The sequence below is a fragment of the Equus caballus genome, chromosome 1 (genome assembly GCF_041296265.1).
Source record: "Equus caballus isolate H_3958 breed thoroughbred chromosome 1, TB-T2T, whole genome shotgun sequence".
NCBI classification, from domain to species: domain Eukaryota; kingdom Metazoa; phylum Chordata; class Mammalia; order Perissodactyla; family Equidae; genus Equus; species Equus caballus.
Genome location: NC_091684.1, coordinates 156,721,298 through 156,730,783, shown reverse-complemented (window position 1 = coordinate 156,730,783; position 9,486 = coordinate 156,721,298).

Here is a 9,486-nt window from a genome sequence, read left to right as displayed (position 1 = left end):
AGCATGTAGCAGCAAGCCACATAGCCTGCTGGTCAACCTCACTGCGTCCCGGTGGGATCTGGCTGTCCTCTATGTATTAGCCCTTAGGTAGGAATTCTGCTAAAGTGAAAAAAACCACAGCGAACACTTTAGTTCTTTGTGAAAAATATCACCCCAAGTAAGGCCACCTGATTGTACTGGTGAAGACAAGAGAAGTTAGAAGTAGCCCTAAAACCAGAGAGTCCCCAGGTTAAGGTCAGCAAAAATGGCTTTTGTCCCACCACTCTTCTCTCTCAAGCCCATGGCAGGCATTGCAAGTTGATCACTTAATCTTTCCTGCTGAATTTAGCCCCTGCCTCACAATTCTTTTAAGCCTACCTCTCTAGGCAGTCCCTATCGATAACGTCAGAGAAGGCACTTAAAATACTTGTTAATCATCCTCGCCTTAGTCCCGAGTAATTTTTCTCAAATCACCTTTTATGTTTTTTGGCATGACTCAGTACAGATTTTCCGGCCTTACCATGTTCTTTCCCTTATTGGTAGCTGTATTTTGATGGCTCATACTTTTCAATTGATTTACGTTTTTTATAAAACACCACAGCAACACTTAGCTTAGTTACTAAATTCTGATAGTTTGTGTATACGGACTCCTCTGGGTATGTGACCACTTGTGCTCAGGTGTTACAGCATCCTTCTTGGTTGAACTCCTGTGGTCCAAGTCAGGTTTGGCTGCCAAAGTGTAGCTTTGAATACCCACTCTCATGGTAGAGTCTATAAATATCTGAACAATCTTCAGCTATAAATGGCAGTCTCAAAACATGTTTCCATTTAAAAGTAGCTACAAATATATGATAACTGATATTGTATGGTTTGTTCAAATTACACTTAGATAAATGAACTAGGATCTTGTTCATATATAAACCATTATTATAGTTTAGTCTGAAGCTCACAGTGTATCATGATTCTTGCACCTGTGAGGCCCTGGGTGGATATCTCTTCATCTTAAGGTGTCTGTGACTCTAGACAGGGTCAAAGACATGGTTCTTAGTTGAATTCAACGCTCCATATTTAATTTATCCCAAATGGCTTCTAGCTATTATTCTGTCCTTGACCAGGGAAAGTTTACTATATGTGCTCTATGGAATAAGAAAAGCGATTCATAAAATTTCAATGTGTGCTTTGGTTAGATCTAACATAGTTCAACTAAGAGACAAAATTTGGGTGAATGCTGAACCAGCAGCTATCTCAGTGGTTGAGGATATGCCTAGGAAACTCATGATTGAGTCTCTCTGCAAATGCGACTTAAAGTTAGGAGGCTGGACAGTCATTTCATTGAAGCACTGGGAGTCAAAGGCTTATCTGTCATTGTTGAAACACACTTTTGTGGAATAAATATTATGCTATAGGGTTGTTCATATATTGAGAGACTAGCCAAAGTCTCCAGATAGAGCCCTTGTGAACGGCAAAACTCCGCTATGTTGAGTATTAAGCACTATGTTAGTTCTTTAACACATGAAATGAAATATGAAAATCTTCTGTCCCTTTCAGCATGTTTGAATAATCACTCTGTGTCGGGCATTAGTGAATGAAGTAAAATGAATGATATTTTTACAGGACATATGATTAAGATGTGATATTTTGGGGGAAGTCTCTTCTGCTCAAATACACTCCATTCCAGAGAGATTTATTGAATATGTCATATGTACCAAGCATTGTGTTAAGTGCTGGTGTTATAATATGTTCAGGAAAAAAATAAAAGAGATTTTATGGTTGTTTGATCATAGATGCTTGGAAGGAAAGGAAACAGTGCTATAAATGAGTAACAGCAGGACATGGCCAGGTCTCAGTAATTCCCGAAAGCCTTGAGTTGACATCCAAATGAGGATGAGTAGGAGTTAACTAGCTGAATAGGGGGAGCACTTTGAGGAGAATAAGCAGCTAGGGCTAAAGCTAGTGTAGGAAATCATATGGAACCAAAGAAGGTTGTTGAGGAAACCACCGCAGGTCATTGTGACCGAGTGCAGGGAGCATAGAGGAGAGTGGGGTGAGAAGAGACTGGGAGGTGGGCAGGTCCCAGGCCATTCAGGGCCATAGGGGCCATACCAAATACTTTACTATTGGTTTGAAGAGCTGGAGGGTCCTTAAAGCCTTCAAAGCAAGCCACGAGAATTTCATTTTGACAAGATCACTCAGGCTTTGTTGTTGAAAGGAGGTTAGAAGTGGGCAAGCATACATGGAAGGAGAGCAGTTGGGAGGCAAGTGGGGAAAACCAGGGCAGAAGTGATGCCAACTTTGACTGGAGTGATTCCAAGTATCTGAAATGACTGCCAATCTCTCCTTGAGTTAAGGAAAAATGAAGTCCCTGTACGACTGTTATCTGGGAGGCAGATGGTCATTTAGCTCTCACTGGTACCAGACTCAGAAAGGTTTGACAGACTAGCTCTGGCAAAAAGGAAGGCCCCAGAGAATGGGTCCTAAGTTAGCAAATAGTAGAATCCAGGATACTTATTTGAAGGTGTGGTCTGGACAGGTGTGGTAGGTGAATCTAAGCAGCTTGGGATTAGCTGAGGCTCCTCAGACCTCATACCTGTTAGTGCTAATCATCAGAACAACAGAAAAGACACAGAGAGGCTCAGCGAGCCAGCCGTATCTCTTCTCTGTGTTGCTTAGTGTATGCTCTGCCATGTGTCTCATGAATTCATGGAGACACTTTTTAAATCATCATTTTAGAGTGTAGAGCTGGACGGGATGTGAGAGATCATCTAGTGTAGTGGTTCTCAAAATGTGGTCCAGAGACTTCCGTGTCTAGGAAGATGGAGTAGATGCACTTATCCCACTTTTCGCTATTTCTTCTGGTAAGTAAAGCTGAATACCCTGTTCATTTTATATAAAGTAAACATAAGACTCAGAAGGATGGAAAGAGAAGGCAGATTGGCTAGGGTTGTCAGGACCCAAGAAATGACACAGTGATGAGTTCCTGGCAGACTTATAGCTAAAGACACTGGCAACCCAGAAACACCAACAGCCATAGACACACAAAAAAAACAAAACTAAAACAAAAAAAAATCCAACAACTTCAGAAAAAGCCTGCTCTTGGACCTGGAAAGGAGCAACCTGGCAAGACAGAAACTTTTAGACAATAATCATTATACTCTAGTCAAAGCGTGGCCCCTCGACCAGCACCGTCAGCATCACCTGGGAGCTTGCTACAAATGCAAATTCCTGAGCCCCACACCGGAGCCACCAAATCAGAAACTTGGGGGTGGAACTCAGCAATCTGTGTTTTAACAAGTCCTGCAGGTGATTCTAATGGAGACTAAAATTGAGAACTGCTGATGTGGTCCAGCTTGCCTTTCTGCAGATGAAGAAACTCGAGGCTAGAGGCTGGTTGATTTGCCCCAGGCAACAGCTTGTGTGGCATCTAGCTCTTGTTCTACATTTGCCCAGAAGGCCTCATCTAGTGCTCAAATCTAAGGAGAAGAGAGGAAATTTTAAGGACACATTTGAATTAAGTGTTAACAAGTCTTAACATGTATATTAAGTGCTTGGCACATAGTAGGTCCTAAATAAATATTTGTTGGATATTGAACGAATTTTTAGTCTTGATTCTGCTACAGCTTTGGAGAGGATGCTGAAAAAAAAGGATCTTTTGGAAAACCTCAACCTAGCATCTGCAAAAGCATCTGCAGCATCTGTAAAGCTGGTCCAGTGAAGATGGCTGCTGTAGGTAAAGGGATTACATGATGTTCTTTCGTATTCCTGGGCTCTTTTTTTCCCACCTATACGAGGCTTTATAAATACCTGACCTCATATGGTGCCAGCATTTCTCAACTCTGAATTACCTTCTCCTGAGCGGGCAGTGAGGAAAGTCTAGATTCCTGTAGTATAAGCAGTAAGCCTATTCTCCAGGTTAGTTAGAATATGGGTTGTCAACAATAGAGGAGTTTTCAATTGTTCCTCCCTTGAGTCTTAGCCCCAGGCCACTGAATGAGTACTTTTACATTATTAAAACTTTGATTTAATTGGACTAGAGGAAAACTTAAATGTCCGCTCCTTGGAAAATAAAAATTTTTGTATTTTCTTAATGTTTATTTCAACTGGTGCTTATAGTTGCCTGGAGACTAAATAGGGTTTTAAAATTTATTTTAAAAGTCATGGCTGCTAGGATGGGCTGATGGAGGCCAAGCTTGAAGCCATAGTGTATTTTTACAAGTGGTATTTTAATAACTCTGTGCAACCCCTAATGTGTGAGAAGAACTCAAGGGTGACTGTAATTATGGTAGTGAAATTAGGCATTTTCTTTTTTGAGGAAGGTTAGCCCTGAGCTAACATCCGCTGCCAATCCTCCTCCTTTTTGCTGAGGAAGATTGTCCCTGAGCTAACATCTGTGCCCATCTTCCTCTTTTATATGTGGGACACCTTCCACAGCATGGCTTGATAAGTGGCACATGGGTCTGTGCCTGGGATCCGAACTGGTGAACCCTGGACCACCCAAGTGGAGCGAGCAAACTTATCCACTATGCCAGAGGGCTGGCCTTGCAGACACACAGGGGACCTAAGGCTACTAGTCTGGCTGCTCCTGTGATCTCCCATTTTATATTGTAAAGCTAGTTGGAAACAGCACTAAAGCTTTGTTTGAAAGATTTTTCAAGCCGCTGGGTTTGACAGATGAAGAGGCGTGATAACTGCGTGACTGTCTGAAAAGTTGACAGAAACGTCCTATTCTAATTCTCATCACCAAAGCCAGGATATACAAAATCTGGCAGGAAAAGTGGAAACAGTGGGTACAGGCTCAAGGTGAGACATTTTCTGAGGGGAACAAATATATACAACTCTAGCATCTGCCATATGGTAGCCCTTTAACGCCATTTGCAAGCTCCTTGTGACATTCCATTCAGCTCATAAATCCAGAGGAACTGGATGTTGGTTTGGAGCAGTGGTTCTCAAAGTGTGGTGCCTGGACCAGCAGCCTCAGCATCGCTTAGGAATGTGTTGGAAATGCAAATTCTTGGGCCCCATTCGAGACCTACTCAGATACTGTGGGGTTGGGGCCCAGCAATCTGTGTTTTCATAAGTCCCGCAGCTGATTCTGACATACTCTAGACTTTGAGAAGTGCTGGAGAGAGTGATTTAAAAGAGGATGTGTCTTTTCAAAGGGACGCATCATCTCCACTGATGATGTAGAAAATCAGTTCAAAAACTGATTAGGAAACCAGATTAACTATGTTAAAGGCAAGAAAAAAGTCTTTCAAGAACCAGAGAGACAAAGCCAACAGTTGTCCTGATGGATTTAAGAGGAGTGAGAAACTTCAAGAGAATCAAGGAGGTTACACATCTTAAAAAACTAGGCATAAAATAAATATAAAAATTAAATATAAGTTAATAATATAAATATAAAATTTAAATAAAATAAATGTTATAAATATAAAATTAATTCGTCTAGTATAAATATAAAATTAAAGTATAATTAAATATATACAAATTATATGTATAAATATAAAATGTAAGTATAAAATTCATTTAGTCACTCATATTCTCTGCCTTCAACTTTATATTATTTGCAGTTAGCAAATTTTGTACATCTCATTAGTGAACTTGACGGCAAAAAGTGATAGGCACCTCCAGCTCTTTAAACATTTCTCTTTGTTGTGAGTGGGGGATGGTAGGTACAGATTGTGCATAAGTTGTGTCTAGACACCTGGGCGTAACTGGGAAGCACGCCCACTCTAACTGATTACATGAGTGACACAGGAGCCTTCTGGGAAGGATCTTCATCTTAAAGCAAGAGGGAATTGGACAAACAAGCTTGACTCAGAAACCAACATTGAGTCACAAGTGGGCTCCTTCCCTGGCAACCACTCAGATTTGCCTCTTGACCACTAGTTCTGTGGAAGAAAGGTGGGTTGCAGGGAAAAGTGGAAAGCCGTTTCACATCAACAGCTCAGAGGTCTTGGGGCATAAGCTGCACCGCTTTGGTCCCTGTGAGGAAGAGTACAACACAGTTGGAGAGAGAATCCATCTTCGCTCTTCTGTAAGACAAACTGCTTTTGTTTTAGGGTATTCACATTCCAGAAGATGCAATCTGAGTGTTGTCTGATCCTCAGCAGCATGAGAGTCAGCTGAGGCTCTTCAGACCGATGGTGGTGCTAATCTTTGGTGCCTCCTGGATGACCTTGGCAGTAGCCCAAGGACACCAGCATCATTGAGAAGAGTACAATGTTGTGGAGGGTTTGCATTTCCCTCTGCATTCCCATGGCTGTATTCTCTTGTTACTTTCAATTGTGTTTATAGTTGACGGGGAGGGTTTGAGTGAGGTACAGGACAAATTTATATCTTTATTTCTTTCGTCTCACACTGTAATATCAAGGCCACAACTCAGTATATATAACAGGTGTTCAACTAATTATGCTGATTGAGACCTGTGAAAACAAACCTTTTAAGAATGCTTTGATGCTTAGCAAAAATGTGGCATGCCTGTGAATTATAAACAAGCTGTGAGTCCATTCACTTAGCCAAATACATTCAACCAACCAGAAACCTTGTATTCCATTCTCAGTGCTGGGAAACTAGGAGGAAAAGACTCAGGAAGTGTTAAAGTTAGGGGGAGCAATGAGGTACAAATTTGTTCGACTGGGCGCTGCCTGTTTCCCACTTAGGATTTCTGCTTGAAAATCCTGCAAAGACCCAGGCCTTGTTGTGAAGGCCAGCGGGTGGCTGAGCTCCTTAACTCAGCTGCCTTCTCCCACCACCTTCCTCAGCCCTTCTCCCCCTGCACTCTGCTCGCACCACCTCCACCGGTCACTTCCCTCCTACTGGTGTGGGTCCTGTGCTTTGGTGGCTCTCTCAGAAGCAGCTACTGCCTTCCTGATGGCAAGTATGGTCTGATGTTTATGTTTCCTGGTGTTCCCGGTGTTGGCAAAGAACTTGGGGACCAACAATTGCCTGCTTCTCTGCTGTATTTGCTTTGTCCTTGTGGCCACTTGGCTCCCCTCATCCAAGTTCACTTAAGTCTGATTTAGCATCCGTGTCAGTCCCACTCTGCTCCCTGGTGAGCACGTTTCTTGCCCTTCCCTGCTACTTCACTTTAGGAAATAAGTCCAAAAGTGTGCATATATTGAATATGCTACATAGTCTGAGGGCACTGTATTTCAACCCAAACTGCAGTATTTTTAAGTGTGGTCTGTGGACCACCTGCATCAGAATCATCTGGGAGCAAGTTAACACGGCAAATTCCTGGGCCCTACTGCCAACTACCAGGTTTTGATTTTGTAGGTCTAAGATGCAGTTAAAAAAAAATTCAAACAGTTTGAGAGTTCACTGCTTTGTATCTGGCTCTGAATCTTGGCTGGAAGTCTCAGGGTCAAGGGGAGAAGTGGGGAGTTCTTTTAAATATTACAACCCTCTTGTGGGCCCCACCACAGCAATTAAATGAGAATTTCTGAATGTAGGGAGTAGGCATCGGTGTTTTAAAAAAGCCTCCGAAGTGAATCTAGAGTGCAGCCGGGTTTGAAAAGGGCTGCTTTAGTCTAGATGATTCGATATATGCAATTTCAAAAGTCTGTAAGGAGAAAACTGCTTTAATAAAGTTCTTTCCTTTTAATCATGTCGCCTAAAACCTTCCTGTCTGTAGGTCAGGCCAATAAATGTATTCCCTTCATGTTTTGCTAGGAAATCATCTTGCTTTTTTTCTGTTTTTTTTTTTTTTTTCTGATTAAGTGAATAATAGGAAAAAGACGTAAAGCTGTCTTTGCAAGCTGGCGGTCCACAGCTGAAATTGGCCTAGCAGGTGTGTTTTATTGTATCTACACAGTGTTTTTAAAATCATTTAAGCCAATAGTTAAAAGTTGAGTTATTTTCACACAAAAATTCAGACTTACCACAATGAGAGAAAAACCAGAAGTTTCATCAACATGGGAGCCACCTTCCCCAGCCGGTCAGGCCCTCTCTGACCCACCTGTGCCTGGCCCTTCAGGCATTTGTTTGTGAACTTTATGATAAAGAACTGGATTTAATCAGTCAATATTTGAGCACTTACTAAGCGTCAGGCTCTCTTGGGTAAATATTTTTCTTTTTCTCGCACAAACCTATGACATACGCGTTGCTCCCTTTATAGGGAACTCAGGTTGGGCTGGGCGGAGGGACTAGGTCCGGATTCCAGTCCGAGTCTGTCTGCTGCTAAACTTCCCCAGATCCTCATGCCTGTAGGAACCGCAGGAATTTTGGCTTGGTTCCACACCTCTGAGATTAGAGAGACGGAACTTTTTGGGGACACCTGTGAAGTATTTTGCATTCGATTAAGGCTTCATCACCTGGATTAAGGGAATTTAGAAATCAGTCAGTAAATTTGGGGAGGGCTTTAGTCTAATTAGCTGCAAGTGTAAAGGCAGAAGCTTTTTGGGCAATTTAAGACAGATTTGCAATCCTATCAAGTGGATGCAATCATGTATGTAACCCGAACATTTCAAGGAGAGTTAATAATGACTTCTCAGGCACCTCAGGGAGCTGAACGGGAAGAACATTTGTTCAATGCAGTTAGTTATCTGAGCAATTTTTTTGTAACACAGATCCTTGAGTGTACCTCTGGTGAAGTGAGGCCTCGTGCTCACAACTCAATAGCAGTCTCTTCAGCTTCTGGTTGTCGAGAGCACCACCTTTTTAGTATAGTTATCAACTGATGTTATAAATATTTTATCAGAGTTAGTTCATTAAATAGCATTTTATGTTCTTTGTGTGATTTTCAATGACATCTTGGGGCCAGGATTATTCCTTTAGAAATGGATCTCAAGTTATGAGGCATTAGAGGAAAAATTCTACTTCTATGTACATTTTCAGTAACACATCTCTTGCATAAGCAAAGCATGCAATTGTTCTCTTTTGAGAGCACTTCAGGATCACTGAGAATGAGTTGAAAAGAAGGCAGTAGTGAGCCGTTCTATGTCTAGAAACTTTCCATTTCTAAGAATGTGTGGACTGGCAAGTTAGAGGAAGGTAGAAATGGTAAAAAGGAACTGAAAGACATTTAAAAAAAATTAAAGTTAATAGTTATCAGGATGGGAAAACATTTCTTGCTATTTAATGAGATCAGGTTCAATGAGTTTTTGCCTTTGTATTCCAGCAGTTTCTGCCGTGGGGTGTGTAGGTGGCTGTGTCTATTAATATTTTGTCCTCTTCAGTCCTCATTGGCTCAGAGTCCACCTGAGCCTAATACTGAGGTCTGAGGGTACCCAGTCTTCAGCATCTGTAGCTGACATAACTGGAATAGACCGGATAGATACTTCCCCTCTCCTACCACTGGGAGAGGTACCAGGACACCCGAGACTGAAGAGCACCTTGTACTTTTTTGGCGAGAGTCTATTCCTTCACTCCCACTCTGACCAGCACATTGCAGGGACTACCAAAGTCAGACCCAAGATGAAGGAAGAATCGGCTATCCTAATTCCCAGGGTGCTGCCCTGGACCATTGAAAGGAAGGGAAGCTAAGTGGGTCATGTGTGAGCATAGGGGCTC